Consider the following 17,719-nt stretch of genomic DNA (forward strand, 5'->3'; position numbering starts at 1 on the left):
GAACATTTTCATCACCTTCCACAAAATCCCCGTGTCTCCTAGTAGCCACTCCCCATTTTCCCTAAGTCCCACAGTCCTAGGCAACAACTAATATATTTTCTGCATCTATGGATTTGCCTATTCTAGACATTTCATATAGATGAAATCATAGACACATGGTCTTTTGTAACTGACTTATTTCACTTAGCAAATGGAAGGGTTTTTGATGGAAACTTAGCTCAGATGTCGCCCTAGCCTTGGCCTTCTGGAACTCACTGTTCTCTTGCTTCCTTCCACTCTGCCTCCCTACCCGCTTTGCTACAAGAAGACAGAAGGTAGAAACCCCAGTTAACTTTTTGAGTAGAAATGAGCCATGTTCTATTTAGTGGTACAATGTTTGCTGGGTTAGCCCAGGACTTCAGATGGAGAGCTTCCTCCTTTTTAATACCTTGTGACTGCTGCGTTGGCAAGCAGAGGGTTAAATGCTGCAGGAGGGCATTGGAGAGTTTCTGCTTTGAGGGTCCACTGGAGCAAGAGAAGCTTGAGGGTCTGTCTCTGAGATCCCAGAACAGACATGAAGATACGGTACTGATTCCGTTGGCGCTAAAAGGAACTCCAGGGGAATTTCAGGAAACCCCTCCTTTTCTCGTCTTTATTCTCACCCCGTCCCCCCGCCACCTCTCTCCCCAAGTTCACACTCACGAGGGAGGAATCTTTTACCTTTTCCGTTCTGGGCAGCAGCTGTAGGGAATGTTATCAGTGTTGGGACTGGGCACGGGACCAAGCCTTCCTGGTGCCTGGACTGCAACCAAACTGAGAGCTGACATGGCAGGGCGGGTTGTGTGTGAGTTGGCTGCCCCTAGGCTCATAGGCCTGGCACAATAGAGACCCTGTCAATGGAGATGGCACGGTCACTATCAGGCAGATCACATTGGTGCAGATCCTTGGAGGACTCTCCCCCACCCCCCATGAGTGGATTCCTCCAGGTCAGGGGCTGGCTGGGACTGTGGATGCTGGAGTAAGTGGAATTGTGGGTGCACTCGGCTTCAGCAGTACTCTCCAAGGAGAATGATTGTTTTAATAAATTACCGTTTTAATAAGGGAGGTGGAGGAGCTTTTTTAATCACTTGCTTTTTAAAAATATTTTATTTTATATAATTAATTAATTTATTTATTTATTTTTTGAGACGGAGTCTTGCTCTGTTGCCCAGGCTGGAGTGCAGCGGCATGATCTCGGCTCACTGCAACCTCTGCCTCCTGGATTCACGCCATTCTCCTGCCTCAGCCTCCAGAGTAGCTGGGACTACAGGCACCCGCCACCACGCCCGACTAATTTTTTGTATTTTTAGTAGAGACGGGGTTTCACCATGTTAGCCAGGATGGTGTAGATCTCCTGACCTCGTGATCCTCCCGCCTCAGCCTTCCAAAGGGAGGGATTACAGGCATGAGTCACCGCGCCCAGCCCTTATTTTTTATTTCTTTTGAAATGGAGTTTTGCTTTGTCGCCCAAGCTGGAGTATAGTGGTGTGATCTTGCCTCACTGCAACCTCCACCTCCTGGGTTCAAGCAATTCTCCAGCCTCAGCCTCCTGAGTAGCTGGGTTTACAGGTGCGTGCCACCGCCTCCAGCTAATTTTTGTATTTTTAGTAGAGGCCGGGCTTCACCATGTTGGCCAGGCTGGTTTCGAACTCCTGACCTCAGGTGAGCGTCCTGCCTTGGCCTCCCAAAGTGCTGGGATTACAGGCGTGAGCCACTATGCCCAGCCAATCACTTGCTTTTAAACTACTTAAATAAAAAGAGCCAACCCAAAATCTTGTTCAAGTTTGGGAAACTGGCAGTGGAATATGAGAAGTTTTTATTTGTAGTTCACACAGGTGACTCGGGGTGCTGTATATTGGTTCTTGCCTCGATCTGTAGCAAGCAATCTGTTGTTTCTTACCTGCCTTTTGGGAAGAAATGAAAAAAGAAGCAGTACGAGTCTGCATACATCATGGTTGTGATGGCACTGGGCCTGAGACCTTTTCTGCTGTCTAGGTAAAAATGTGAAGACCATGGTTTTGAGGTTTCTTAATAAATTCAGGTGTTAAGTGCTAAGTGACACTCCCAGCCCCTGAGCTAGAGCAACTATGCTGTTCATGTCTCCAGGAATGGAAGTGGACCCTAGTTAGGTGCTGGTGGCCAGCCATGTGTACCTAGGGCAGGGCCAGGTCGTGTGTGTGTGTGTGTGTGTGTGTGTGTGTGTGTGTGTGAGAGACAGAGAGACAGAGACAGAGAGAGAGACAGAGAGAGACATGGAGGTGATCGGCACTCAGACATCCTGTGTGGTCCACCTCGCTTCTCAAGCAGGTGTCTTTCCAGTCTACAACTTGTTGACCGCAGGTGGAATTCATAAGCTCTGTTCCCTGTCCTGCTTGGGTCCTCCAGAGAAAGAAATGTTGAATTATCATCTTGGTGATGGTCAACTCTGAAAGCCTAAATTTTCATGATCACCAAAGTGTTTGGATTTAAAAGGGTGGCTCACTCCTGTAATTCTGGCACTTTGGGAGGCTGAGGCAGAAGGATCACTTGAGCCTAGAAGTTTCAGACTAGGCCGGGCAACAAAGCAAGACCTGGTCTCTACCAAAAAAAAAAAAAAAAATCAAAAAAATTAGCCGAGGGTGGTGGTGTGCTCCTATAGCTCCAGCTACTCAGGAGGCTGAGGCGGGAGGATCGCTTGAGCCCAGGGGTTTGTGGCTGCAGTGAGCTGTGATTGCACCACTGCACTCCAGCCTGGGCGACTGTGAGACCCCGTCTTTAAGAAAAAAAAAAAAAAAAGTCACAAGACATTCTTGGCTCCGCCCTGCAGAGCTGCTTCGTGATCTCCTTTGTATTTGCTTCCCAACCTGCGGGCCTCAGTGTGACTCACCGCACCAGACTGCCTGGCCCTGCTGCCTGCCGCCCATCCTTGCGGCCTGGACGACTCCATGTGCGAGTTGCTGGTGCAGTGTCCAGAAAACAGACCACACCCCAGGAATGATGATACGTTATAGCATTTCTCTGCTCTGTAAGAGAGGCACCAGGGTCGTGTGCTGGGTCTGGGGTTTGTCCGTTCCACATCCGGTGCTGCTGTTGACTCTGGTGTCGGCCGCTGGTGAGCTGGCTGTAGCTGGTCACCTCTGGGTGGTTTCTGGGGCGGTCGCAGGCTGACTAACACACCAAAGGTCAGCCAGGGTGTTGAAGCTGGCACCTTTCTTCCTGGAGCACAGACGTCATCTTGGATCTTTTAGATACTTGGACTTACTTTATGCAGAACATTCTGGATTTGTGAATTGGATGGACTCTTTATTATTTTGTACTTTGGATTCTTTCTTTCTTTAAGGAGATCAGAGATAAAAATATCATTGTTTTGCCAGTTTGCTACCACCAGCCCACACCCCTTGTCCAAAATGGGCGTGGTTAGGGTTTTCTTGAGTGACTGGGCTATCTATTATGATTAGCAGATTACTAAAGCTTGTGTGATTTTAACAAGACGTAAACACATATGGGAACTCCTCCTTCCATATCTTTAGATGTATTAATCTTGCTAATGTCAATCCTGTCACTTCATAGATTTATAAATATTAGGGACACTTAACAGAGTTGTCGGACTATGCGGGACCTTGGCACACTGCTGACGGCTGCACACTCATTACTGCAGGGCTCATCACACATTGACACCAGCACCATATTTTGCTGGGTTTCCTGATCTCTGTTGAGTATTTGGATTTGAATGGGATGGTTTTAATGTTGCTGCTGACTACTGCAGTGATCCAAATAAACTTTAAAGCTAGGGCCTCCACGCCATAGGCAAATTTTCATGCCAGTTGCCTTTACCTCAGTAGTTTTCAGCTGGGGCAATTTTGTTCCCCAGGAGACATCTGGATACAGTGTTGGTTGTAACAGCTGGGCAGGGGGTACTTCTGTCATCATTTCGTGGGCAGAGGCCAGGGATGCTGTTAGGGCAACCCCTCAGCCTCCTAAAGAATGATCAAAAACATCAATAGTGCCAAAGCTGAGAAACTCAGCTTTAATGTGTTTATTGAGCAACTAAAGAATAGACTCAGATATAGGAAAGTATTTATTTATTTATTTAGAGACAGGGTCTGGCTCTGTTGTCCAAATCATAACTCACTGTAATCTTGATCTCCTGGGCTGAAGCAATCTTCTCACCTTAGTCTCCCAAAGCATGCTGGGATTACAGGTATAAGCCACGGTGCCCAGCCTGAAAAGAATACTTTAAATGGGCGGGGTAATGGTGGCTCATGCCTGTAATCCCAGCACTTTGGGAGGCAGAAGCAGGCAGATCACCTGAGGTCAGGAGTTCGAGACCAGCCTGGCCAACATGGTGAAACCCTGTCTCAACTAAAAATAAAAAAAGTAGCCGGGAGTGGTGATGGGCACCTGTAATCTGAGCTCTGCTGGAGGCTAAGGCAGGAGAATCGCTTGAACCTGGGAGGCGGAGGTTGCAGTGAGCTGAGATCATGCCATTGTACTCCAGCCTGGGCGACAAAAGTGAAACTCTGTGTCAAAAAAAAAAAAAAAAAGAAAGAAAAACAGAGTATCTTTAAATGAATGGCAACCCAATTTGCAAATGTATATTTTTTTTAATGTTGCCAATTACTTTATGTGTTTAAAAAATATCTTTCTGGTTTACTAGGGTATTCTTCAAAAAAAAAAAGAAAAGATTAAAACTGCACAAACGTGATGATGTAAAAGCTAGTAGTTTCTCAAGCTGTGAAAGGTCTGTGATGCAGAGAATAACTCCCTGTGAGCTGAATTTTGTTTGCTGTGGTCCAGCATGGGTTTAGATCCTACCTGGTTAGTGAAAGAGATAATGTGAAGTCATTGCATTTGCATTTGTCAAAATCCTAGTTTTCCACTTACCTAATAGTTTTTTGTTTGTTTGTTTGTTTTGTTTTGTTCTTAAAGACAGGATCTTACAGCCGGGGCCTGTAATCCTAGCACTCTGGGAGGCTGAGGCGAGTTGATCACCTGATGTCAGGAGTTTGAGACCCGCCTGGCCAACATGGTGAAACCCTGCCTCTACTAAAAATACAAAAATTAGCCAGGCGTGGTGGGACGTGCCTGTACACCCAGCTACTGGGGAGGCTGAGGCAGGAGAATCACTTAAACCCAGGAGGCGAAGGTTGTAGTGAGCTGAAATCACACCACTGCACTCCAGCCTAGGCAACAGAGCAAGACTCCATCTCAGAAAAAAAAAAAAAAAAAAAAAAAAGACAGGATCTTGCTCTGTCACCCAGGCTGGGATATACTGGCTTGATCATAGCTCACTGCAACCTTGAGCTCCTGGGCTCAAGCAATCCTCCAGCATCAGCCTCCTGAGCAGCTGGTACTATAGGTGTGCACTACCATGCCTGGCTAACTTTTTTATTTTTTGTAGAGACAGGGTCTTACCCTGTTGCCTAGGCTGGTTTCGAACTCCTGGCCTCAAGTGATCCTCTTGCCTTTGCCTCCCAAAGTGCTGGGATTACATGCGTGAAACACCACACCTGAACTAGTCTTTTTGTTGTTGTTGTTAAAGTGAGAGACCCAGACCAAAATCATCTTTCTTCTCCCAAAATGCTAATTATTATTTGTTTTAAGTTATAGCTCCAGATTACCTTGTAGGATTATTCACATTTTCTTTCTAAATGCTGTTCTTGAAAGGAACCATCTATTGACAGTACATCAGAAATTCCATGGTTCCTTTATGACATTTCTGGGGAAGTAAATGAAAGGTGTAAATTAAGAAAAGCAAGTGTTTGCAGTTCCCACTTTAACCTTGTGTTATGTTAAGTGGCTTTGTTGAAGAGGGCTGTCACTGTTCTTGAAAACTTGGGAAAATCCATAGCAAGCTGTGCCATTAGTTGCCTTTGGGAGCACAGGATGTTTGATGTGAAAATTATATGGACACATCTAATTGGGTGTATTTTCACCCCACCAGATATCAACTAAAGAGGTGACTCTTCCCCCTCCCCTGCATTTTTAGCTAAATTGTTTAACCTGAATTTCATGCTATTAAGAATTACATTTCAGTAATCCACCTGCCATGTTTCAATGCCTTTTGTTTAGTAGCATGTCTGTATGATCCACCTACAGAACATTTCTAGACATCTGGCAAGAGCTAATTATCATCCCTTCCTGATTTGGGGTGCTAAGACTTGTGGCCCCCTTCTTCCACCATAATTTACATTCTTCCCTGAGTCCTGCAGAAACTCAGCCAGGCAGTGGAAAGAAAACAGAAGCTCTCTGGACCTCTGCTTCCTGTAAAATGGGAATAATAATTCTTATCCTGCCTGTTTCCCAGAGTTGTATATTCTTTTCCAATAAAATGTATTCAAAATTAAAATACAAAGCAGTTACACAGAGATAAGATAGTGGTAATTATGCCGATTTAAACTCCAGAATTAAAAAATAAGTTTAGTCACATACCACACAGTTCACCCATTTAAAGTATATAATTCAGTGGTTTTTCGTATATTTACAGAACTATGCAACCAATATCGCCATTGTAGAACATTTTCCTCACCCCCCAAAAGAAACTGTACCCATTAGCTCTCACTTCCCATTTCCCCCACTCTGACTTCTCCCCCATGTCCAAGGCAACCATCAATCTACTTTCTGTTTCTATGGATTTGCCTGTTCTGGCATTAGGTATATACATGAAATCATAAAATTTGTGGTCCTTTGTGACTGCTTCTTTCACTTAACTTAAATGTTTTCAAGGTTCATCCATGTTGCTGCATGTATCAGGACATCATTTCTTTCTTTTTCTTTTTCTTTTCTTCTTCTTCTTTTTTTTTTTTTTTTTTTTTTTGAGATAGTGTCTTGCTCTGTCACCGAGGCTGGAGTGCAGTGGCATGATCTCGGCTCACTGCAACCTCTGCCTCCCAGGTTCAGGTGATTCACCTGCCTCAGCCTCCTGTGTAGCAGGCCCGTGCCACCACACCTGGCTTATTTATTTATTTATTTATTTATTTATTGTATTTTTAGTAGAGATGGGGTTTCACCATGTTGGCTAGGCTGGTCTCGAACTCCTGACCTCAAGTGATCTGCCCTCCTTGGCCTCCCAAAGTGCTGGGATTACAGGCATGAGCCACTGTGCCCGGCCAGGACTTTATTCCTTTTATGGCTGAATAATATTTCATTATGTGGATATACATACCGTATTTTGTTGACCCATTCATCAGTTGATGGTAAGCTTCAGAATTAAAAAAAAATATTAAACTAGTTCATATTTGCTTTAATTTTCCAAATGATCCCTTTCCTTTTATTGTAAGTTAAGTGTTCCTATGGTAATGACTGTTATGGGGCAAAGATGATCAAGTCTATGAGTGGTCCACACAGTTCAACAAATATGTACCTCAGCAGACTACCTGGAACCAGACATTGGGTAAAGATAACTTTAGAATTCATGGTCTCCCTGAAACACTAAAGACTTTTTAATCAATGCAATTAGTAACTTTCTAGTTACTGTTACTCTTTTTCTTTTCTTTTATTTTTTGAGCAGGATCTCACTCTGTTGCCCAGGCTGAAGTGCAATGGCCCAATCACAGCTCACTGCGGCCTTGACCTCCTGGGATCAAGTGATGGCTGAGACTACAGTCATGTGCCACCACATCCAGCTCTTTAAAAAATTTTTTTGCAGAGATGTGGTCTCACTATAGGCTGGTCTTGAATTCCTGGCCTCAAGGGATCTTCCTCCCTCAGCCTCTCAAAGTGCTGGGATTACAGGCATGAGCCACCACACACACCCAGTTTGTTGCTCTTTCTGTAGGTTGGCTAAGGATTAAGATGTTATCTCCAGTGGCTGAAACATGCCTCTGATAAGTGATATCTCCCTTGTCTTCATTTTTCACTCTGGTGGTAATCCTGGAAGCCGCAGGGATCAGTCAGATGGCAACAGCAGATTCTTTTTTTGTTTTTTGTTTTTTTTTGAGATGGAATTTTGCTCTGTCACCCAGGCTGGAGTGCAGTGGTGTGATTTCATCTCACTGCAACCTCCGCCTCCTGGGTTCAAGTGATTCTTCTGCCTCAGCCTCCCGAGTAGCTGGGATTACAGGTGCCTGCTACAATGCCTGGCTAATTTTTGTATTTTTAATAGAGATGGGGGTTTCACCATGTTGGCCAGGCTGGTCTCAAACTCCTGACCTTAAGTGATCCACCCATCTTGGCCTCCCAAAGTGCTGGGATTACAGGCGTGAGCCAGTGCGCTGGGCCAGCCACAGCAGATTCTGATCAGGTGATGCCCTTGCCAGCCTGGGGAGCCTTTTGGTTTTAGGTTTGGTTTTTAAATTTGTTACTGTTTTGGTGGTTGTTTTTACCTGTTGTAAATATTAAGAAGCCTAGGCACGATGATGCTCTGAAGACAGGAAAATTTGTTTTGTCCCGATTTGCCACAGGGACTCCTGCCTGCATCTGGGTTGATGCAGCCACACAGAGAGCTGCTCTGCTCAGGAGATCCAGCCCGGGCCAGCAGCATTATAATCAGTTCTGATTGCCACCCTGCAGGGCTGTTTTTGGCATTAATGTCCCTTAAGCACTTTCAGAAGAAAGTTTTCAAGGAAAACTTGAATTTTTTCTTTATTGGCTGCACATGTTAGACATATGAAGATGTCTTTCACTTTACAAAGCAGGGAGAACCCTCAACAATCTTTAAGACAGCCCTAAAAACAGGGTTGTCTCAGAGCCATCTAAATCCAAGAACATTGGACCTATTATGCTTATTCTGGCAGATGGGCCCATCCCTTTTTTTTTCTGAGACAGAGTCTTGCTCCATCGCACAGGCTGGAGTGCAATGGTGTAATCTCGGCTCACTGCAACCTCCGCCTCTCGGGTTCAAGCGATTTTCGTGCCTCAGTTACCCAAGCAGCTGGCATTACAGGCGTGCGCCACCACGCCCGGCTAATTTTTGTATTTTTAGTAGAGATGGAGTTTCACCATGTTGGCCAGGCTGGTCTTGAACTCCTGACCTCAGGTGATCCGCCCCCGCTCCGCCTCCCAAAGTGCTGGGATTACAAGTGTGAGCACTGTGCCTGATCCCCATCCTTTTATTGGTGAGAAGAAAAGGGAGCAAGATGAGGTTGACCCCCGCAACTTATGTGTGTACTGTCTCTGCCTCTGTACACACACACATGCACCACAGACACACCACACACACACAGCCCACATACATGCACACACAATTTAGGGTTTTCCCCCTTCTCACAAAAATCCTCTTTAACATGATTTTTACTAATAAAGTTATAAATGTCTGGAGTTAGAAGATAGCCAAAGTTTTGGGTGGCGCAAGAGATAATTCATCCCAGACCCCACACCCCTTATGCTATGAAAACTTCACCTCTCCTTTTCAAGCTGAGAGACCCCACATACACTACAGATACATTACAAGGCAGCTACCACATCACCATAGGCCAAGCAGAAGGCATTGTGGGTGCCCTGGATATATACTCTCTGACACAGAGGTGACTGCCTAAGCAGTCAGATTTGCGACAGTGTGATCCTTTTTGGAATTCATATACTGGGGCAAGTATTGGAACCAAGGTTGCCAGTGAATGGGGCTGGCAAGTCTCTTTTCAAGTTTCCTTGTGTGTTCCCATTCTGAACAAGGTGGTGTCAAGTTGATCCTGCCTGTGGGAATGCATTGTTCTTGAATATTTATATATTTGTATGCTCCCATTGGGATTTCTCCTTTCATAATGTCTGAAAAGAACTTGTTTTCATTAAAGCCATTTCAATTTCGTACATTTTTATGCAATAATTTAGTGTTTATGGTGTCTCTTAACCAACATGGCTTGTTTTCATAAACACCCGAGAAGGTTTAAATAACATTTTCTCATAAATTAGCCCTCGTTTGCACAATTATTCAGTTATTGCATCATGAAGACCCTCTGGAGTTTGATGTTGTCAGGAAACATATTAGCAGAAAATAGTGTGTTATTATCTAATGCTAATAATTGGTTAGTGGAAATGAGAAAAGAGGATATGTAATTGGGGTTCCTGTGGCTAACAAGATGTGAATTATGAAAGCATTTCCAGGAGAAATTCCAGGGGTGTTCCAGGAACCTGTTATTTATATTTTAAAACATTTGATTCCCATTGAAAGGGGAGGAGGGCGCTGTTTACCAACACTGCTTTCTTTTTCAGAGCAAATCCATCTAAATTTCCTGAGTGGTAACTAGATCTCCTAACACACCTAGCCCCTATGTTGTCTTGACTTTGCAGTCCCATTTTAGGCTGCTGACTTTCTTTTTGTAAGAGATATGTTGGCGTTTAAAGAGATGATTACCTAGTACACATCACAAGTCCCGATCAGACCCTCTTCTCCCTCTTGGCCCCTTGATTCAGCCCAGTAATGTTCACAGTACACAGCACACACCAATACTACTTCCCAAAGGCTGCTTGGGAGAAGGAGCATCGCTTTAGCAAGAATCTCAGTATAAGCACAGTATAATGCTTTCTTCATTAGCTAGATTCACAAAGCTTTCTGCAGCCTGTGCTGCTTGAACCCGAGCTTCTGCTTAATGTTCTTCCATAGCCAGTCATTGCTGAGTAAGGTGGATGGGCTTCTGTGTTATGCTTAAACATGTGAAATCAACTCCTATTCGCTCAGAGTCATTGATGAGCATGGATTTTCATGCTTGCTCGCTATTGACTTGTCTGGAAAGATTATAGTGTTAAGGACAGAGACTCTGTCAGTTGCATATGGAAATAAGGGATATAAAGGTTGCAAGGAGAATTCATTTTCCACCTGCTTGAGGTCACATTGAACCTCATCCCTGTTGCGGAAAACAAATGGGAGTGATAGCTGGTGCCAGTTAGTGTATGGATGTCCTCAAAATTAGATGTGCCTTCAAAAAGACTTGATTTAATGTTAGCCAGGTCTGTTTGAACTTCATTATTATTATTGTTATTATTTTGAGATGCAGTCTTGGTCTGTCACCCAGGCTGGAGTGCAGTGGCGTGATCTCGGCTCACTGCAACCTCTGCCTCCCGAGTTCAAGCGATTCTCCTGCCTCAGCCTCCTGAGTATGTGGGATTACAGGCACCTGCCACCACATCTGGCTAATTTTTGTATTTTTAGTAGACACAGGGTTTCACCATGTGTTGGCCAGGCTGGTCTCGAACTCCTGACTTCAAGTGGTCTGCCTGCCTTGACTTCCCAAAGTGCTGGGATTATAGGTGTGAGCCACTACCTTTTTTTTTTTCTCATGCCTTGGTTAATATCTCAAGTTTGGATAATGTTAAGGTTAACCACTTCATCTTATTACCTTTCATCCCAGTAAAGCCTTCACCTTCACATATAAAACTAATTTAGTGTCGATACAGTTAAAAATTCAAAGCGTCTCCTTTATTCAGAATTACCCATATAATGTCTTTTTTAAATAACTTTATTCCAAACTTGAAAAAAATTATTATCTTTACCCATTTTCCCTTTACTGTTTATGATACAATAATAAAAAAAAAATCTTATTTCCAATTTCTCAATATTTGATAGGTACACTTTCCCCCCCTACAGGAAAAAAGAAACAGTTGACAAAACTTTGTTTTAACCAGCAGGCACCTTTTGAAATGATGCTGCAAATTCCTGTTCATGATGCCATATTTCTAAAACACTTTTTCTTGGTCATGTTGAACTTTTATTCGGTAAAAGAAATCTTCACTCTGCATGTGTGTGCGTGTGTGTGTGTGCGCGTGCACGTGCACACCCACATGCATGTGGCATTTTCTTCTTGAATGTGACTTATTTTAATAAATTTACCCTCTTATTATATAATGGCCATGTCCAGAAATCGAGGCGCATTGCTTCTGTACGTAGAGAGTCAAGGCCCTAACAGACCCGCCCCTCTGTGTTCTGCTAGCCATACAGAAGTGGAGTGTGTTGGAGATGGACACAACCCTTAGAAGTCATCCAGCAGCCAGCATCCTCATATGCTGTGTCAACCTGAGCCCCAGAAATTCAGAGAGTACAGCTAGTCAGTGGGAGGGTGGCAGTGGCAGTGACACTGAGGCCCCACGCTCTGTCTGTGCTGAGGTTGAGGAGGGGTGAGCAGTGCTTTGTAAAGGTATGTGAAAAAGTGGTCTCTTTCTATGCTCATTCTGTTTTGCCTTCTGTTTGGAGCCTTGTCTTTTTCTCAGGTGAGGTCTTTGAGGGCTGAGGTAGACTTCATTTCTGCATGCCTTGAGTGCAGAGATGGTGATTACATCCCAACTCGTGCCAACTTTGAGCAGAGTGGCTGTGTGATATGGAGGTAGTAAGGGAAGAGGGAGGTGCCATGTGTGACCTGGACACTTGCCATTCGTGACTCTAGGACATTGCCCTCCACATATACTGATAGACACACACACACACACGCACATACACGTGCAAGTGTGGGCCCATACTCACACCTTGCCACTCACACATGCTCACATTAAAAAAAATAATAATGAGAAAAAAGGATTGCATACATCTGCCATGTGAGTGATGATATCCCGGTCTGGGGAGGAACTGGGCTTGTCTTTATGATAAAAATGGTAGCTTATCTGGACCCCTAATGGCAGTTTCTTTGCCTTTGCAGTAAGTTGACAGTGTATTTCAGATGTAATTAGTTCCCATCAAAGTTACCTCATCTTCAGAGGTGAGAATTATCGATGGTGCATAAAGCTGGATCAGTGTGACCTGTAAAGACCTTACCTCTCTCCAGGGTTACGTGTGTGTACATAGGGTTGGCTGGTTTGTTTGGATGGTTGCTCTTTGTTTTTTGGCATCCTTGTGTGTGAATACATGATGAGAAATATGAGGATGTTACCTTCTCACCAATTTTTAAAAATTGTCAGTTCAGTACTTTGCTTTTTTAGTGGAATGGCCCGTAGCAATATCCTTCTTTTAAATGGATTTCTTATTGTTCCAAAGATGCGGCATTTCCAAAAGAAAATTCTTCCATTTATGCATAGAACCTTGAACTCTAGTCTTTAAAAATCTAGGCTTTAGTTTCAGCTCTTTTTTAGCTGTGTGGTCCTGGATAGGCCCTTTTACATCTAGACTTGGAGATTTAAAGAAAATCATAAAGAATTAGATGAGATGATTTCTAAGACTCACTTCATTTTAAAACTCCGATCTTTCAGAGACGCACAAATCCATTCCCTCTTGCTGTGGAGGAGAAAATACATGAAAATCTGAATCCACATGCATTTGTCAGGGTTCTCCAGAGACATAAAACCAGTAGGATGTATGTGTTTATATAGAGAGATTTGCAATAAGGAACTGGCTCACCCAGTCATGGAATTCCATAATCTGCATCATCAAGTGTCATGGTCTGTAGCTGGGAAGCTGGAGACCCAGGAGAGTCCATGGCGCAGCTGTAGTCTGAGTCTAAAGGCTGGAGGACTGGCAGAACTGACAGTGTAATTCCTGTTTGAAGGCTGGTGGGCTCGAGCCCAGAGATGCTGCTTTAGCTCAAGCCCGAAGGCAGTTACTCAGGAGGATGCCCCCTGATTTGGAGGAAGATCAGCCTTGTATTCTATTCAGGCCTTCAGCTGATTGGCTGAGGCCTCCTCACCTCAAGGAGGACTATCCGCCTTACTCAGTGAATGTTAAACTTATCTAAAAATATCCTCAGAGAAACATCCAGAATAGTGTATAACCAAATATCTGGGCACCCTGTGACTTAGTTAAACGGACAGATAAGGCCAGGCATGGTGGCTTACGCCTGTAGTAATCCCAGCACTTTGGGAGCCTGAGGTGGGCGGATCACTTGAGACCAGGAGTTGGATACCAGCCTGGCCAACATGGTGAAACCCGGTCTCTACCAAAAAAAATACAAACATTGGCCGAGAGTGGTGTTGCGCACCTGTATTCCCAGCTAGTCAGGAGGCTGTCACGAGAATCCCTTGAACTCGGGAGGCAGAGGTTGCTGTGAGCTGAGATTGCACCCGTGCACTCCAGCCTGGGTGACAAAGTGAGACTCTGTCTCAAACTCCACCCCCCCCCCCAAAAAAAATACAAAAAACAAAAAAAACCCTGACACATAAAATTAATCACCACCAGAGTTTTCTGAGGCAAAGAAGAGTAAAGCTGTTGCCTTTTTCTTCTTGCCTATGAGGTTGGTTGAGATGCTTCTAACAGCAAACAGGTGTTGGCCAATTTTCCTCTGAATGTCACCTTTCTTTTTTTTTGTTCGGGTTTCCCTCTGTCACCCAGGCTGGAGTGCGGGGGCACAATCATGGCGCACTGCAGCCTTGATCTTCCAGGCTTAACCAAACCTTTCACCTTGGCCTTCTGAATAGCTACAGGCCTGCACCACCACATCTGGCTAATTTTTTTTTTTTTAATTTTTAGTAGAAACGAGGTCTTGCTATGTTGCCCAGTCTAGTCTTGAACTCTTGAGCTCAAGCAGTCCTCCAGCCTTGGCCTCTGACAGTGCTGGGATTATAGGTGTGAGCCACCACACCCAGCCCTGAGTGATATTATTTCATACAAAATTCTCATCTCTGGAGGCCTTTGTATTTTTAGGGGTTTTGTTTTTCAAATGCTTTTCACCTCCTTCTATACTTGTTCATTTTTAAATGTTTCCTGGCAAAACAATTAGTATTTTCTGGCTTACTAGGTGCTATTCGATTGCATTAGCATTTGAATATTACCCAGCTAGTTGTGGAGTGGGGCAGTAAGCTCATAAAGAAGCAAGATAGTGGAATATACAAATATTACTACGACTTTATGGGTGGCACATCTTGATTCTTGGTCCATGTTGGCTGTGTTCAGATCTGGTTAGCACACATTGACATCAGGGGCTGAGCCACTAGTGAGACTCAAACCCAGCAGCCCTGTCAGTCTACCTTCTCTCTTGACTTGATCCAGCCTCATAACTTCACTTTCCGCAGGAGAAACACACCTCTTGAGGTCCTCTGTCACAAATAGGCAGTGTTTCTGGAGAAAGCCAGGAGGCAGATTTTAGTGGTGTTCAGCATCTGTGGTCTCTACTTTCTGGATCTGGTGTGTTATGGAGACCATGAAATGACATGAAACAGCTCAGTGCTGCCAGTGGTGGTGACAGGGACACTAGAGGTGAAGGAGGGCCCTAGGGGCAATTCCAGCAGGTGGGTGGTGGCTGAAGGTCCTAGTCTTCTTTCTGCAGAGACTGGTCACCTGCTTCATTCTTTCAAGAAGCACCAAATCCCTACTTCAGTACTTTGCCCACTCATCATGTCAGGAGCATGAAACTCATGAGGCCTTCATTTACTTTTATCCTGTAACACCTTCAATTTTTCCCACATCCTCCCTTGATTCATGGATGGACAACTATGGAGGCCAGTCTGGCTGAGGTGAGGACTGCTTGAGTCTAAATTCCTCTCTCCTCAAACCCAATTCAGACTGGCCTGAGCAAAATGAATGTATTGATCCATAACTGAAAAGTCCAGAATGCTCAGGCATCAGGCATGGCTGGATCCAGGGGCCCATGTATTAGAACCATCTCCTTCCAGTTCTGGGCTCTGCTTGCCTCCAAGTTGGTTTTACTGCACAGAGGCTTATTCAAGTCCAGAGAGATCTTGTCTTTCCCTACAAGTCTGTGACCTTGATTCTGAACCTGCGTCTATGGGAAGGTGTTGCAGTGTCTGAGTGAGCTTGGACTGTGTAAACTTTCCCACTTCTGAAGCTGGGGGTGGGGTTCACTCCACTAAGCTACATGGCTTACTCAGGGGGTTGCTCCCTAAGTAACTGGCAGTATTGTTACCAGAAAACTCATGAATGGACAGTGAGCAGAAAACTCAGCAGATGTTTATTTTCTGGTCTTTAGGATTTGTTGAAGAGTTTTTTATTTGTTTGTTTTTTAAGAAAGACTCAAAAGGAAAAAAAAAAGAAACTATAGTTGTTTTCTCATGGTATAAAAAGATTTTGTAGTTGTATATACATTTGAACTTTTCATAAAACATCTCCTACCCCCCTAAAATTGGAAGTCATTTATTAAGACTTTGTATTCTGTCAGAGGATTGGAAATGAATAATTAAGAACATTAAAGAGGAAAGCAGGGGGCAGTGGGGAACTGTGGTCTTGAGGGGGTAATAAACCTCCTTCAGGCCACACACACACAAGAAAAAAAAAAAAGGGAAATAAGCCTAGCCCAGTAAGATAAGGTGGGGAATAAGGTTAGAGGTAAGGTTAATTCTACAAGTTCAAAGCCAGTAGCCCCTGATGCGATGTTGGACGTGAACTATAAATTTGGCTCTGAGGTTCCCAGGCATGGAAGAATATCTAGATCTGTACAGAGAGGTTGTGTGTGTGTTTAACATTTCCATAATGTACAATTTCCTCTTAACAGTAAAGGCCATGAGGAAATGCCCATGGAAGATAAAGGAGACCATGTGGTCTGTGGCAACCATGGATGCATTTCTTTCCCAACTCATTCTCTGGGGCACTTTGGTAACTCTGCCTCTTTGCTCTCAGCATTGTGTTAGAAAATAAAGCAAGCAGACAAGGATTAAACCCTCATGTTGCTGGGTTCCTTCTAGAAACAATTGGAGGGCTAACCAAGTCACCTTTGGTGGAAGGCAGTAAGGTGAGTCATTGCTGTGGCTGGACTGAATAGGATAGCCTTAGCTGTAAAATTGGGCTGATCTTCCAAATGGACTCATACTTGCCTAATGACTCACGCTCCTGTTTACAAATCAGCTCTGTGAAGAAATGTAGAGTGGGAGGCTCTGCTTGCCAGACGGAGACCTTAGACCTCCAGGGGTGGAGAACCAAGTACTTCCTCTGGTGCTCGGCTTCCCTTCCTAGGGGCAGATCTCTCAGCTTTTGGTTGGTGGCTCTCAAAATCCAGACACAAGGTCAGCTGCAGCCAGCATGGGCCCTGGAGTAGCTCCAGTTATGGGGCAGCAATGGCCCCCTCTCATTTTGAGAGCTCACTTTGCCTGTGGATGGTTTTAATCCATCTGGATAAACTTGAGGCCCATGGGAATACCATATACTATGGTAACCATGTACACTGCTCTAAAGATGTGGCTGCTGTTGTATAACTTTTTCCTTTATTTTTATCAATTTCCTATTTTCCAGAGTCTTGCATACCCACTATGTCTACTGTGATAGTGAACGTAAAAACATACAAGATGTTGGTGTTATCCTCAATCTCTTATTCTTAATCCTGAACAAATTACGTGAAAAAATGGTTCATGGAGATTTTCTTCATATAAAACTTTTTACAGTGAACATAAAGGGCATAGCTATTTCTCTTTTTTAAAAAAGAAAAGTAGAATATTATTTCTTGGTTGTGAAATCGCCCTTCTTGGACCCCAAGTTGTTTTTTACAGCCCTAAATTCTCTTGTTTATAGAGCCTGTTTATAGAGCCATAGACAGGCCAGTGGGTCTCTACAGCAGGCACCTGCATAGGTTGACTGGGACCTGGGCTATATTCCTCCTCTGCCATTTACTAGCTGTGTGACCTTGGGCATGCTCCTTACAGTCTCTGAGTCAGTTTCCTCCTCTGTGAAATGGGCATGATACTACCTACCTCATAAGGTAGGGGTGAGGATTAATGGAGTAAGAGGCACACTCCTGTCTAGGGCCCCAGACAGAGTAGGCTGTCAGTAAACTGTAGCAGCTATTGTAATAGGGTTTGAAATTCAAATTAACACATATTTCTTGAGCACCCAAGGTGTGTGCTGCTGGATCTTTCAAGGGGTCCAGAATTGGTAGTATAGTTGCTTTTCTCAAAAGACTGTCGCCTGGCAGACGAAAAGGTATTA

The 17,719-nt window shown here is 44.2% G+C and overlaps 1 protein-coding gene across 49 annotated transcripts in view; it reads left to right on the top strand.

Annotated features, from left to right (window-relative positions):
* Nucleotides 1-17,719, top strand: part of TCF7L2 (transcription factor 7 like 2) — a 217,334-nt gene that overhangs the window by 121,248 nt on the left and 78,367 nt on the right. The gene's annotated exons all lie outside the window — the stretch shown is intronic.

The sequence above is a fragment of the Pongo pygmaeus genome, chromosome 8 (assembly GCF_028885625.2).
Source record: "Pongo pygmaeus isolate AG05252 chromosome 8, NHGRI_mPonPyg2-v2.0_pri, whole genome shotgun sequence".
NCBI classification, from domain to species: domain Eukaryota; kingdom Metazoa; phylum Chordata; class Mammalia; order Primates; family Hominidae; genus Pongo; species Pongo pygmaeus.